General features: G+C 35.4%; 2 long non-coding RNA genes across 2 annotated transcripts; both read left to right on the top strand.

Moving 5' to 3' along the window:
* Window positions 1–1,443: 1,443 nt before the first annotated feature.
* On the top strand, window positions 1,444–4,787 carry LOC130010475 (uncharacterized). Its single transcript, XR_008788882.1, has 4 exons — window positions 1,444–1,585; window positions 2,224–2,607; window positions 3,199–3,303; window positions 4,358–4,787. It is a non-coding gene; the product is annotated as an uncharacterized LOC130010475 (long non-coding RNA).
* Window positions 4,788–7,334: 2,547 nt separating this feature from the next.
* Window positions 7,335–9,194, top strand: LOC126827379 (uncharacterized). The gene is made up of 3 exons (XR_007682680.2): window positions 7,335–7,476; window positions 8,115–8,498; window positions 9,090–9,194. It is a non-coding gene; the product is annotated as an uncharacterized LOC126827379 (long non-coding RNA).
* The last annotated feature ends 7,139 nt before the right edge of the window (window positions 9,195–16,333 follow it).

The following is a 16,333-nucleotide window of genomic DNA, read 5'->3' as shown; positions in this document are numbered from 1 at the left end:
GTTAATGTGTTGTTAGGTATTAAATTTCAGTAAACCCATCCGTAATTAAGCACATAGTTCCCCAAAAATTAAAAGCTCAGTATATTACATATTATGCGTCGCTATTCGAAATTTTCTCGCGCCTTACGTCATCATTCTTCCACATGGTTGTGGTATTATACTAACTCTCCCAAAACAGGCAGAATTGACTGGCAGATCGTTAGATTCTGTCGAATTTCAGAACCTCTCCTTCGCAAGAATTTGCTCCCAGCAATAACCTCAAATGCCAGGAAATTGTCTCAGATTTTAAAATTTTTCCCGGGGTGTGGAGTGGGGGTGGAACCCCCTTTCAGGTTGTTCGCGCCTTCCGCGCTCAAAGGATGCCTTCGGTATCCCAGCTGCCTTCTCACAAAACTCCTGGATACGCTACTGAAAGCAATCAAGAGGATGCTGGCAGGGTTTTTAACATTATTTTTAGTCCAAAAGCAAGACGTACATACAGAGTACTAATGTTAGTATGTCAGTGGTAAGCCAAAAACACCATTTGATTAAATAAATACATAATATTTGCAGCTATACGAAGGCTGGTATGTTTAATTTGAGGTGAAACTAAAGGCATCCAATCGTATAGCTATATGAAAAGCTGCAATAGACCCTCTGGGTCAAGCTCTGAAATTTATTTAGGCTATAATATACTAATATTAAGAATGATGTATTGAACTATTATTCAAACTTTTGAACGTCATTTTCATTTATTCTTTAGGGTATAATACACCTCATTGTGGGCACACGGCAAACAAAAATATGCAAAATAATAAAAACCTCAATAATAATAGACTGGCATATATTTCAGAATTATTAGTACTTGCATTTGTTTTATCTGGTCCCCAACGGTAACCCCCCCCCCCCCCCCAAAATCGTGGAAATAAAATAAAAACTCAACAAGCAAACGACCCATAGGTTGCACGTTGGGTTTTGGGCACATGTGGGATATGCGCCTATGGAATGACCATGGGACATGCGCCCATGGAATGCCAATGGTACGTGCACCCATAATGACCTTGGGAAATGCCCATTCGACGTGAACCCATGGAACGTGAACACATGGAATGCCCATGGGACATGCACCCATGAAATGCCAATAAGACGTGCACCAATGAAATGCCCATGGCATTGGCACCCATGGATTACCCATGGGATGTACACCCACCATGGAATGCCGATGGTTCCCCAAAACCGCTTTTGCAACGCATATGGGTCACTGGCCCATGTAACTTTCGTGTGCGAAATTGCCCTTGAAACAGTAACCAATGCTAATCTTTTCTTGGAAACATGATTTGTAGTTAAATATAAACCATCATTCATGCTAGGAAATGACCATACAAATATTGCAAATTATGCACACCCCGCCAGTTCGTCGGTATCAGAATTTTGACCCCTTTAGTCGTCCGCAATGTTAACTAGGGGAGATAATTCTTAAAAACAACATGGCTACCTTCTGAATAATTTTGTTTGTCGTAAGTCAGTCCCCAAAAATAACAACATGGCTACCTTCTGAATAATTTTGTTTGTCGTAAGTCAATCCCCAGCCACAACAACTTTCATTGTAAGTGCCACTTTTGCCCGCTTTTCTTCGGGTATTTATTTACATATGCGAAATAATCCAATGGATAGCGGTCGATTTCTTTGTCCCAGGTGTATACATGCCGCAAAATGTTTTGTAAGGGCATGAATAAGCCCATATAGGCCTGTGGTTTAGATAAACTTTAAAAGTTCGGAAAGGGAAAGTCTCAACGTGGTAGGACCACGAGAACTGGTAGAGGTGTGAAAGTGCAGTAGCCAAATAATAACATGTAAATCATAGGCAAATGTTAACGTTGTCCATTGCTAGGCCTATTCTATTCAATTTTGTATCTATGTCGATCGACTCTATAAGTCTATATACTTTAATATATAGTCTATAATAGAAGTAATTGTAATTTTACAAGATGACTAAATCCACAGACAAGGCCCGGCAGACAAATCAAACATTGCTGCACTGGATATTAAGTACAGTAATCTTTAAAGAAGAAAACCTAAGCTGTTGTGCAGCAAGATTCTTACATGTTCCTAACAACTTGTTTCATTTGTGATAGTGCATGTATGATGGGGAACTCATCTAAGATGGACAATATCAGAATGTAATCAACTTTTCTATTTCTGTGGAAATGTAAATTATCATTTTCCTGTTATTGTTATTTTCAGGTGACAGTGCTAAAATGTCTTTTATAACTAAACATATGTTGAAACTACCTTCAGCGTTTAGATCATGTGTCAATTTCAATAGTTTTAGTTCTTTATGCTTGAGACAGTCATTGTTAATAGGATATTCACCATGTCAAAAGAAATTAGAACAAAATGCAGTAAGTTATTCTGATGGAAAGAATAACATATTGTCATATCAACCAAAGTCATTTCAAACAAACAATAAAAACAGTTGTTCAGTTGGGTGTGCAGAAATGTTTCACACAAATTTGATAAAAAGATATTACTCTTCAAGCTCCTATTCTGATGAATTTAACACTCCATCACCATATAAGAAACCTGGTCCTAGAAATTATGGTTATAAAACAAAAACTTTTACAGAAGGTATGTCACGTTTATTTTTTGTTTTATAGGTACAGTGTGGCCACCTTCTACATACCCAGTAGCCGGCTAATCATGGACAAATCCTCATCTCCATGCGACGATTATATGGTCCTAAATCTTGATTAAACCTTGGTGATGTCCACCGTCATTATTAGCCCAATAGGTGCAAAAAAGTATGACAGTAAACCCCATTTCGTTCATGATGTCAGAGTGAACATTTATAGACATCAAAATTTACGCCTTTTAAATCTGCTATTTCAGTGCAGGCTTTAAAAATATGGTTACTAATATTATCCATTGACCGGAGTCCAGTCTACAACTGTGCAAATTTGATATGTTCGTTTGTGATTTCTGCGTCTTGTGTCTTGTCCATAAATTTGTTTTTGTGTAAATTATGTGTGGTGCAGTCCCACTGCACTTACCTATTAGCTATTGGTAATGTGAGTGTATTTCATTGCCTGGCAAATTATCTATGATTAAAGCATTTTAGATTTAACTCAGAATATTTATCGTAAAGCAGAATCACAAAACAGTGGAATTGTGACATTACACAAATAAATTCCTTGATTTTTATTTTAATCATTGTTATAGGACTCCTTCCACGATCAGAAGAAGAGAAGAAATTTTTGCAGAAATATAAACCTAAAGATTCTTGGAATAGGCGGAGAGCTTTATTTGGCCAAAATGATTACATAGGTAATTTTTGTAATGCTGTGATTAGACTTGCTTTTAGTTTACCGAGAGCTTCTAGAGTTTTAAGAGAACCAAATAAAAAACAAAGCAATCTCCAGAAATTGAATGGTCACTTAAAGTCTATGATCGTCATTTGAGAGATTGTCAATCCCCTTGCAAACTACAATATTGTAAAACTTAAATCTGTAAAAGGAATATCAGTCAGATAAGGGTTCAATTCCATTCAGTATTATTATTATTACACATTTCTATAGTGCATAACTGCCATATAAATGTGCTCATGTGCACTTTACAAAGACAATATTGCATTGACATAATAAAATGAGATAACAAAGTGCATACTTATTTCGATAAAATTATATGTAATTAGAAATTAAAATAACTCTTAATAATCTACAATTAAAATGATCACTGGGTAAAAGCCTTTTTTATAAATATGACCTTAGTTTTAATAGTTTAAAAGTAGGAATATCAGTGACATTACGAATTTGAATTGGTAATTTATTCCCTAACAATGATGCTTGTACATAGTATGACAGGTATCCATATGATGATATTTTGATTTTTTTTTTCTGAATTAAATGTCAATCAATTTAAGAACATTTTAACATGGATTAAGCTGTGAACGTTTAGATATTGTATGAAAATGGCAAATGATGATTAGCGAGTTTAATCTCAGTATCCCTTTAAGCTACCTGGTAATTGTTTTTGTCAACTGCATTGTAATAACAATGATATCATAGTGTATCTGTGCATTGTCATTTCTGCAGAGCAGAACAGGGATTAAATACTTGAGAGATTAACCCTTTAATGAATTCTGACAATGTATATAATTTTATGCCTTGCTTTCAGTTGGATACTGTCCTCAATTTCTATTTTGAAATTTAAACGCTCTAACTTCTTAACATTAAATTCACTGTATTCTGTGACCCATTACTCTAATCTTCTTATGATTTATTTTTTGCAATTATTAGAAAATTATGACTTAATAAGTCAAGAATATCTTGCATTAGGAAGTATTAATACTGTATTCTGAAATTGGTTTGTTATATTTTAGATATATTAGGCGATGAAGGCATACATCCAGTTAATCTTATTAAAGGACCACCATGGTTAGTTGGATTTAATGGTAATGAATATCAAAGACTTTCTAGAAGAATGAAATTTGAACGTGAGGAACTGAAACATTTCTCTCCAGACAAGTATCATAATATTAAGAAAAGAATGTTTTATCTATTTAAGAAATATAATCAAAGAAGAGTGTCAAGATGGAAATAAGAGATTATTCAGATACATATTTAATATTAGCCTTTTAATATTAGCCTATCAGAATCAGGTGCCAATGAGTTGACTACAAATGTTGACTGATCACTAATAAACTTTAGTCCTAGTGTTTTTGGAAGTAAATATATTTACTGTATGCTAAAATCATTATATTCATATTTACTGTGTGCTAAAATAAAATATACATGTATTAAACTGTGTAACCAATTTGTAATTATTGAATACGATTATTGACATTAAGACACATGAGAACTCAGAATACTGATGTATGCTATAGGCGGGTATGATTTAGGTACAGTTCATTATTACTTGAGAATGTAATTATTCTAAAATCAGTCGGAGAGCAAGTTTCTAGGCAAGAAGTAATATTCTCAAATTGGGTCAAAATGAATGATCTCTTCTGCAACATCTTTTTGTCCATCAACAGGTTTATTGAAATATACCAAAGAAGAAGTGGATGCATTGAATTTGAAAAAAATGTTATAGAAACTATAGCCTCTGTCATGTTTATAAGGTTTTCGGAAAAGAGGGGTTACACCGGAATGGGGGGTCACAGAACGCTGAATATCCACACCAAATTTGAAATCAATCTGTTAAAGGTCTTCGTCAAAAGAGGTAACTCGGGAATGAAAGGTCACAGTATGCTGATTATTGATATTGTTTGTCCTCTCATGAACCCAGTGCTTCAAACCAAATTATGGCCTTTAATTTGTTTACAGGTTTTTTTTGAAAATACTGCATAACTCTAGAGGTGTGCCCCAAAACCAAATATATCCTAAATATTAGGCGTTTTTGTGAACCGATTAGATTAGACCGATTAGCTATTATACGCATTTGTGAACCAAGTTGATTATGCTAATCGTTACATTTGTGAGACGATTTAACTCAACTGATTAGGCAAATCGACCTAATCGTCCCAGGAGGTGTTTAGGCGATTAGATTTGACGTTTTCAAAATGGCGAAATGTTCGACATCGTAAGTAATTTTTAATGCTTATTGTTGTTTTTCTCCATAAAAAATGTTTTTTTAAAACGCATTTGATGTGTTTAAAGTAGCTAAATCTCTAACTCAATATCATCCAAAATCTTCAACATTGAAAACACGATTTATTTGTCAAATTATATCAACATTCATGTTGCGATCGTAACGGGAAAAGATGGGCTTTTGATATCCAATATTTAAGACAAAATAAACATTTTACCATTGGTACACTAATCGTGTACCATAATGCGCTTCAGCCCCAGTTGTATCAAGAGACTCGAGGGACGAGGCTAGACACATTGCACCAATGTGTAAACTGGAATAACCAGACGTGGCGCTAGAAATTTGCACTCGCTTGAGACTGCTGGCTTATTTCGCCGAACATAACGGATTTGAAATTGGAGTAAAAACGGAAACCATTGAATGTAAATCAGTTTATATACATTCATATTACAGTATGATATGCATTGCGACCCACTTTTGTCAATTTCTAGGTCCCAAATGTTAGCGATTTAGCTCCTTTAATGTTAACTTTATAGTCCACAAGAATGTTAGATCACCTCTGGCTCTAAGCAATTTTAGGCCCTCTGGGTGCCAGCAGTGTCACTGTAATCTGTAGGTAACTTGGACTACACGTGAAACACACGCCCCCCTCGTCATGTTAGCAGAGACAATTTTTTTTCTGATCGGTGTCCGTGATGGCAGCTGCCTTCTCACAAAACTCCTGGATACGCTACTGAAAGCAATCAAGAGGATGCTGGCAGGGTTTTTAACATTATTTTTAGTCCAAAAGCAAGACGTACATACAGAGTACTAATGTTAGTATGTCAGTGGTAAGCCAAAAACACCATTTGATTAAATAAATACATAATATTTGCAGCTATACGAAGGCTGGTATGTTTAATTTGAGGTGAAACTAAAGGCATCCAATCGTATAGCTATATGAAAAGCTGCAATAGACCCTCTGGGTCAAGCTCTGAAATTTATTTAGGCTATAATATACTAATATTAAGAATGATGTATTGAACTATTATTCAAACTTTTGAACGTCATTTTCATTTATTCTTTAGGGTATAATACACCTCATTGTGGGCACACGGCAAACAAAAATATGCAAAATAATAAAAACCTCAATAATAATAGACTGGCATATATTTCAGAATTATTAGTACTTGCATTTGTTTTATCTGGTCCCCAACGGTAACCCCCCCCCCCCCCAAAATCGTGGAAATAAAATAAAAACTCAACAAGCAAACGACCCATAGGTTGCACGTTGGGTTTTGGGCACATGTGGGATATGCGCCTATGGAATGACCATGGGACATGCGCCCATGGAATGCCAATGGTACGTGCACCCATAATGACCTTGGGAAATGCCCATTCGACGTGAACCCATGGAACGTGAACACATGGAATGCCCATGGGACATGCACCCATGAAATGCCAATAAGACGTGCACCAATGAAATGCCCATGGCATTGGCACCCATGGATTACCCATGGGATGTACACCCACCATGGAATGCCGATGGTTCCCCAAAACCGCTTTTGCAACGCATATGGGTCACTGGCCCATGTAACTTTCGTGTGCGAAATTGCCCTTGAAACAGTAACCAATGCTAATCTTTTCTTGGAAACATGATTTGTAGTTAAATATAAACCATCATTCATGCTAGGAAATGACCATACAAATATTGCAAATTATGCACACCCCGCCAGTTCGTCGGTATCAGAATTTTGACCCCTTTAGTCGTCCGCAATGTTAACTAGGGGAGATAATTCTTAAAAACAACATGGCTACCTTCTGAATAATTTTGTTTGTCGTAAGTCAGTCCCCAAAAATAACAACATGGCTACCTTCTGAATAATTTTGTTTGTCGTAAGTCAATCCCCAGCCACAACAACTTTCATTGTAAGTGCCACTTTTGCCCGCTTTTCTTCGGGTATTTATTTACATATGCGAAATAATCCAATGGATAGCGGTCGATTTCTTTGTCCCAGGTGTATACATGCCGCAAAATGTTTTGTAAGGGCATGAATAAGCCCATATAGGCCTGTGGTTTAGATAAACTTTAAAAGTTCGGAAAGGGAAAGTCTCAACGTGGTAGGACCACGAGAACTGGTAGAGGTGTGAAAGTGCAGTAGCCAAATAATAACATGTAAATCATAGGCAAATGTTAACGTTGTCCATTGCTAGGCCTATTCTATTCAATTTTGTATCTATGTCGATCGACTCTATAAGTCTATATACTTTAATATATAGTCTATAATAGAAGTAATTGTAATTTTACAAGATGACTAAATCCACAGACAAGGCCCGGCAGACAAATCAAACATTGCTGCACTGGATATTAAGTACAGTAATCTTTAAAGAAGAAAACCTAAGCTGTTGTGCAGCAAGATTCTTACATGTTCCTAACAACTTGTTTCATTTGTGATAGTGCATGTATGATGGGGAACTCATCTAAGATGGACAATATCAGAATGTAATCAACTTTTCTATTTCTGTGGAAATGTAAATTATCATTTTCCTGTTATTGTTATTTTCAGGTGACAGTGCTAAAATGTCTTTTATAACTAAACATATGTTGAAACTACCTTCAGCGTTTAGATCATGTGTCAATTTCAATAGTTTTAGTTCTTTATGCTTGAGACAGTCATTGTTAATAGGATATTCACCATGTCAAAAGAAATTAGAACAAAATGCAGTAAGTTATTCTGATGGAAAGAATAACATATTGTCATATCAACCAAAGTCATTTCAAACAAACAATAAAAACAGTTGTTCAGTTGGGTGTGCAGAAATGTTTCACACAAATTTGATAAAAAGATATTACTCTTCAAGCTCCTATTCTGATGAATTTAACACTCCATCACCATATAAGAAACCTGGTCCTAGAAATTATGGTTATAAAACAAAAACTTTTACAGAAGGTATGTCACGTTTATTTTTTGTTTTATAGGTACAGTGTGGCCACCTTCTACATACCCAGTAGCCGGCTAATCATGGACAAATCCTCATCTCCATGCGACGATTATATGGTCCTAAATCTTGATTAAACCTTGGTGATGTCCACCGTCATTATTAGCCCAATAGGTGCAAAAAAGTATGACAGTAAACCCCATTTCGTTCATGATGTCAGAGTGAACATTTATAGACATCAAAATTTACGCCTTTTAAATCTGCTATTTCAGTGCAGGCTTTAAAAATATGGTTACTAATATTATCCATTGACCGGAGTCCAGTCTACAACTGTGCAAATTTGATATGTTCGTTTGTGATTTCTGCGTCTTGTGTCTTGTCCATAAATTTGTTTTTGTGTAAATTATGTGTGGTGCAGTCCCACTGCACTTACCTATTAGCTATTGGTAATGTGAGTGTATTTCATTGCCTGGCAAATTATCTATGATTAAAGCATTTTAGATTTAACTCAGAATATTTATCGTAAAGCAGAATCACAAAACAGTGGAATTGTGACATTACACAAATAAATTCCTTGATTTTTATTTTAATCATTGTTATAGGACTCCTTCCACGATCAGAAGAAGAGAAGAAATTTTTGCAGAAATATAAACCTAAAGATTCTTGGAATAGGCGGAGAGCTTTATTTGGCCAAAATGATTACATAGGTAATTTTTGTAATGCTGTGATTAGACTTGCTTTTAGTTTACCGAGAGCTTCTAGAGTTTTAAGAGAACCAAATAAAAAACAAAGCAATCTCCAGAAATTGAATGGTCACTTAAAGTCTATGATCGTCATTTGAGAGATTGTCAATCCCCTTGCAAACTACAATATTGTAAAACTTAAATCTGTAAAAGGAATATCAGTCAGATAAGGGTTCAATTCCATTCAGTATTATTATTATTACACATTTCTATAGTGCATAACTGCCATATAAATGTGCTCATGTGCACTTTACAAAGACAATATTGCATTGACATAATAAAATGAGATAACAAAGTGCATACTTATTTCGATAAAATTATATGTAATTAGAAATTAAAATAACTCTTAATAATCTACAATTAAAATGATCACTGGGTAAAAGCCTTTTTTATAAATATGACCTTAGTTTTAATAGTTTAAAAGTAGGAATATCAGTGACATTACGAATTTGAATTGGTAATTTATTCCCTAACAATGATGCTTGTACATAGTATGACAGGTATCCATATGATGATATTTTGATTTTTTTTTTCTGAATTAAATGTCAATCAATTTAAGAACATTTTAACATGGATTAAGCTGTGAACGTTTAGATATTGTATGAAAATGGCAAATGATGATTAGCGAGTTTAATCTCAGTATCCCTTTAAGCTACCTGGTAATTGTTTTTGTCAACTGCATTGTAATAACAATGATATCATAGTGTATCTGTGCATTGTCATTTCTGCAGAGCAGAACAGGGATTAAATACTTGAGAGATTAACCCTTTAATGAATTCTGACAATGTATATAATTTTATGCCTTGCTTTCAGTTGGATACTGTCCTCAATTTCTATTTTGAAATTTAAACGCTCTAACTTCTTAACATTAAATTCACTGTATTCTGTGACCCATTACTCTAATCTTCTTATGATTTATTTTTTGCAATTATTAGAAAATTATGACTTAATAAGTCAAGAATATCTTGCATTAGGAAGTATTAATACTGTATTCTGAAATTGGTTTGTTATATTTTAGATATATTAGGCGATGAAGGCATACATCCAGTTAATCTTATTAAAGGACCACCATGGTTAGTTGGATTTAATGGTAATGAATATCAAAGACTTTCTAGAAGAATGAAATTTGAACGTGAGGAACTGAAACATTTCTCTCCAGACAAGTATCATAATATTAAGAAAAGAATGTTTTATCTATTTAAGAAATATAATCAAAGAAGAGTGTCAAGATGGAAATAAGAGATTATTCAGATACATATTTAATATTAGCCTTTTAATATTAGCCTATCAGAATCAGGTGCCAATGAGTTGACTACAAATGTTGACTGATCACTAATAAACTTTAGTCCTAGTGTTTTTGGAAGTAAATATATTTACTGTATGCTAAAATCATTATATTCATATTTACTGTGTGCTAAAATAAAATATACATGTATTAAACTGTGTAACCAATTTGTAATTATTGAATACGATTATTGACATTAAGACACATGAGAACTCAGAATACTGATGTATGCTATAGGCGGGTATGATTTAGGTACAGTTCATTATTACTTGAGAATGTAATTATTCTAAAATCAGTCGGAGAGCAAGTTTCTAGGCAAGAAGTAATATTCTCAAATTGGGTCAAAATGAATGATCTCTTCTGCAACATCTTTTTGTCCATCAACAGGTTTATTGAAATATACCAAAGAAGAAGTGGATGCATTGAATTTGAAAAAAATGTTATAGAAACTATAGCCTCTGTCATGTTTATAAGGTTTTCGGAAAAGAGGGGTTACACCGGAATGGGGGGTCACAGAACGCTGAATATCCACACCAAATTTGAAATCAATCTGTTAAAGGTCTTCGTCAAAAGAGGTAACTCGGGAATGAAAGGTCACAGTATGCTGATTATTGATATTGTTTGTCCTCTCATGAACCCAGTGCTTCAAACCAAATTATGGCCTTTAATTTGTTTACAGGTTTTTTTTGAAAATACTGCATAACTCTAGAGGTGTGCCCCAAAACCAAATATATCCTAAATATTAGGCGTTTTTGTGAACCGATTAGATTAGACCGATTAGCTATTATACGCATTTGTGAACCAAGTTGATTATGCTAATCGTTACATTTGTGAGACGATTTAACTCAACTGATTAGGCAAATCGACCTAATCGTCCCAGGAGGTGTTTAGGCGATTAGATTTGACGTTTTCAAAATGGCGAAATGTTCGACATCGTAAGTAATTTTTAATGCTTATTGTTGTTTTTCTCCATAAAAAATGTTTTTTTAAAACGCATTTGATGTGTTTAAAGTAGCTAAATCTCTAACTCAATATCATCCAAAATCTTCAACATTGAAAACACGATTTATTTGTCAAATTATATCAACATTCATGTTGCGATCGTAACGGGAAAAGATGGGCTTTTGATATCCAATATTTAAGACAAAATAAACATTTTACCATTGGTACACTAATCGTGTACCATAATGCGCTTCAGCCCCAGTTGTATCAAGAGACTCGAGGGACGAGGCTAGACACATTGCACCAATGTGTAAACTGGAATAACCAGACGTGGCGCTAGAAATTTGCACTCGCTTGAGACTGCTGGCTTATTTCGCCGAACATAACGGATTTGAAATTGGAGTAAAAACGGAAACCATTGAATGTAAATCAGTTTATATACATTCATATTACAGTATGATATGCATTGCGACCCACTTTTGTCAATTTCTAGGTCCCAAATGTTAGCGATTTAGCTCCTTTAATGTTAACTTTATAGTCCACAAGAATGTTAGATCACCTCTGGCTCTAAGCAATTTTAGGCCCTCTGGGTGCCAGCAGTGTCACTGTAATCTGTAGGTAACTTGGACTACACGTGAAACACACGCCCCCCTCGTCATGTTAGCAGAGACAATTTTTTTTCTGATCGGTGTCCGTGATGGCAGCCATCTTACCAAATCGTAATTATCAAATTTCACATTTGTGGACCATAGCTAATCAAATCGAAATCATACCAAATCGTACTAGCAAATCAAAACCTAATCTAATCGACTCACAAAAACGCCTATTGATTTAAAATGTCATCTAAATTGGACAAAACTTATGGGATTTAAAATGTTCAAGGAGTTGCACTCCGATGCACACCAAAATAGCTAAAACGAAAGTGATTTTTCGTACAATCAAGGGCCATAATTCAGGAAATTACAATTCGATATGCGCAAATATCGAAAGGAACCAAGATCTTTGGGTTATAAACTTACATTTCAAGTTGTCAACAAAATCGGATAAAAATTGTGACCTCTATAGGGTCCACAACCTTGATATACCATATTTTTACGCTATTTGAGAACGAGGGGCGACCATTTTGTCTGTCAGTTTTGGGCCGATTTTCATGAAATTCGAACTCAGCTGTCCTTAAGGTGTAACAATGATATAATAATACGTTTTTTTAAATCGGATAAAAATTATGACCAAATACCTGGCACATTGCCATCAATTAGCCTTAGAGGTATCCCTAACGTCACAATAGGGACGTTCACTAATATTCCTACCTGCGAAAATGAAGCACATCTGTGGAAATTTGCGGACAATGTCTCCGAAACAACGGAGGTAAAATATGGCAGATCGCCTTGTCCTGTACCTTTTCCAACCATGAGTAACTGGGAGGCTTTTTTTGTGAAGGAGTTGATCTTTGTCTCGAACTAGAGGCCTGGCCAGTTTCTCGCACATCGAATCGCGATGATTTGGCAGAATCAAACATCAGTAAAGAAGACTGGGTATTTTTACAACGTTTCAATCGAGAAACGCAGAAACAACCTCGTGAGCTCCTTGTTGAATGCAAGAAATCTTTTCCTAGAGCCACTTTTCAAAGTATGCAAAATAGTAGCATAATTCTTAGCCTAACTCAAGGCCGAATATGAAAAACAAGGACGAGTTCCCAATTAATTTAGCCGTGGTACCCCTACGGCGAAAGCTAATAAAAAATTAGTGCATACACACCCATAACCTAATAGAGTTAATTTTAAGCCCTCGATAGTTTAGGAAACTTTAAACTTAGAGATCAAAAGGGTTAGGAGCCTTGAGTCAATGCAAATAAGCATAATCATGACGGCAAATTCTTAGCCGAATATCTTTGCACACTTTTCGGAATAATCGACTCCGGTGCCAAAGATCGACTCAGTTCCATCTGTGACATCACATGTGCTCCGGTGCCCACCGACACTATATATAGAGGGCCACCGCACATCCTCATTTAAGCCTGAAGAGTTCGAATAAGAACGAAACTAGTAGCTGAGAGAAATCTGGGAAGGCTGTTCGCCTATTTACAGATTTTTTACCTCTATAGGGTCCACAAGCTAAAAACGCGATTTTTCGTATAATTAGGGGCCATAAATTAGGAAGTTACGGGCCGATATGCGCGAATATTGAAAGGAACCAAGATCTTTGGGTTATAAACTTACATTTCAAGTTTCAACAAAATCGGATAAAAATTGTGACCTCTATAGGGTCCACAACCTTGATATACCATATTTTTACGCTATTTGAGAATGAACGGCGGCCATTTTGTCTGTCAGTTTTGGGCCGATTTTCACGAAATTTGAACTCAGCCAACCTTAGGGTTTAACAGTGATATAATTCGAACTCAGCTGTCCTTAGGCTTTAACGGTGATATAATAAAACGTTTTTTAAAATCGGATAAAAATTATGACCTCTATAGGGTCCACAAGCTAAAAACACGATTTTTCGTACAATCTGGGGCCATAATTCAGGAAGTTACGGTCAGATATGTGCGAATATTGAAAGGAACCAAGATCTTTGGTTTATAAACTTACATTTCAAGTTTTAACATCTATAGGGTCCACAACCTTGTTATACCATATTTTTACGCTATTTGAGAACGAAAGGTAGGCCATTTTGTCTGTCAGTTTTGGGCCGATTTTCACGAAATTCGAACCTAGCCGTCCTTAAGGTGTAACAATGATATAATAATACGTTTTTTTAAATCAGATAAAAATTATGACCTCTATAGGGCCCACAAGCTAAAAACGCGATTTTTCGTACAATCTGGGGCCATAATTCAGGAAGTTACAGTCCGATATGCGCGAATATTGAAAGGAACCAAGATCTTTGGTTTATAAACTTACATTTCAAGTTTCAACAAAATCGAATAAAAATTGTGACCTCTATAGGGTCCACAACTTTGATATACTATATTTTTACGCTATTTGAAAATGAACGGCGGCCATTTTGTCTGTCAGTTTTGGGCCGATTTTCACGAAATTTGAACTCAGCCAACCTTAGGGTTTAACGGTGATATAATATTAAGGTTTTTTAAATCGGATAAAAATTATGACCTCTATTGGGTTCACAAGCTAAAAAACGTGATTTTTCGTACAATCAGGTGCCATAATTCATGAAGTTACGGTCCGATATGCGCGAATATCAAAAGCAACCGAGATCTTTGGGTTATAAACTTACATTACAAGTTTCAACAAAATCGGATAAAAAATGTGACCTCTAAAGGGTCCACAACCTTGATATACCATTTTGACGCTATTTGAGAACGAAGGGCAGCCATTTTGTCTGTCAGTTTTGGGCCGATTTTCACGAAATTCGAACTCAGCCATCCTTAGGGTGTAACGGTGATATAATAATACGTTTTTTTAAATCAGATAAAAATTATGACCTCTATATAGTCCACAAGCTAAAAACGCGATTTTTCGTACAATCAGGGGCCATAATTCAGGAAGTTACGTTCCGATATGCACGAATATCGAAAGGAACCGAGATCTATCTTTGGGTTATAAGCATACATTTCACGTTTAAACCAAATCGGATAAAAACCTAAAAACGTGATTTTTCGTCCAATCAGGGGCCATAATCCATGAAGTTACAGTCCGATACATGCCAATATCGAAAGGATTGAGATCTTAGGGTGATAAACCTATATTTCAAGTTTCATTGAAATCGGATAAAAATTGTGACCTGTAGACTGTTCACAAACAATTGTGGACGGACGGACGGGGGCGACGACAATATACGCCCACATGAAAATGTGGGCGTATAAAAAGGTATCTTGAACAGTTTCTGAGATATGCTATAGAATAATAATTATACACTAAATTATATATCAAAACTCAAAAATCATATAACAGAGAAATCTGTTTCCAACAAACACAAAGATAGGTTGCCAGGCAACGAAACATACGCCCAGAGCGGCTAAATCGTCTGAGCACATCAAAGAGGGTTGTGGCATATTTATTCTTTTGTAGGTAATAAGGGGGATTTACAAGACAATTTCATTCAGATCAGATTATAATTGTTGTCGTTTGAAGGTTCACAAGGTTTGCAAACTGAAACAAGTGCATTAAACATGCATTATGCAAGAGCAAAATCTGCTTATTACATGTCTTTCTTTAGGCCTGAAATGTTATCTAAATTATCAATTAGACATTAATTAACTTATCCAGACCATAATAAACTCTCGATGTCAAGGCTAGCCTTCGATGTTGGCTGGATTAGATTCCTATATGCCGCTAACGGCCGTTGATAATTAAATCAATGAAAGTGGATAATCGAGACTAAGCTGTTTATAATAATGATTTTAGTAATGATGACCGAGACTATGCCAAAATTTCACCCGCTTCTTTCTCGGCTCATAGTGGATCAATTTGACTGAAATTTTCAGCAAATTACCTTTACACTATCTAGTTTTTATACGCCCACATTGAAATGTGGTCGTATATTGTCGTCACCCCTGTCCGTCCGTCGGTCCGGCGTCCACAATTGGTTGTGGACGCTCTAGAGGCTAAAGTTAATATCCGATTGACTTTAAATTTGTACACAGTGTTTAAGGTCATGAGACGAGGAAGCCTATTGATTTTCAGCGATTTTCGATAATTTATAGACAGTGTTTAAGGTCATGAGACGAAGCAGCCTATTGATTTTCAGCGATTTCCGATAATTACTGCCAGAGTTAAGGCCCTTGATCACTTTGAAAAATCTTTTGGACACTCTAGAAGCTAAAGTTAATATCCGATTGACTTTAAATTTATACACAGTGTTTAAGGTCATGAAACGAAGAAGCCTATTGATTTTCAGTGATTTCCAATAATAA

This window comes from Patella vulgata, chromosome 7 (assembly GCF_932274485.2).
Source record: "Patella vulgata chromosome 7, xgPatVulg1.2, whole genome shotgun sequence".
Classification (NCBI taxonomy): Eukaryota; Metazoa; Mollusca; class Gastropoda; family Patellidae; genus Patella; species Patella vulgata.
Note: the sequence above shows the minus strand (reverse complement) of the source record. Positions and strands in the feature narration are given on the sequence as shown.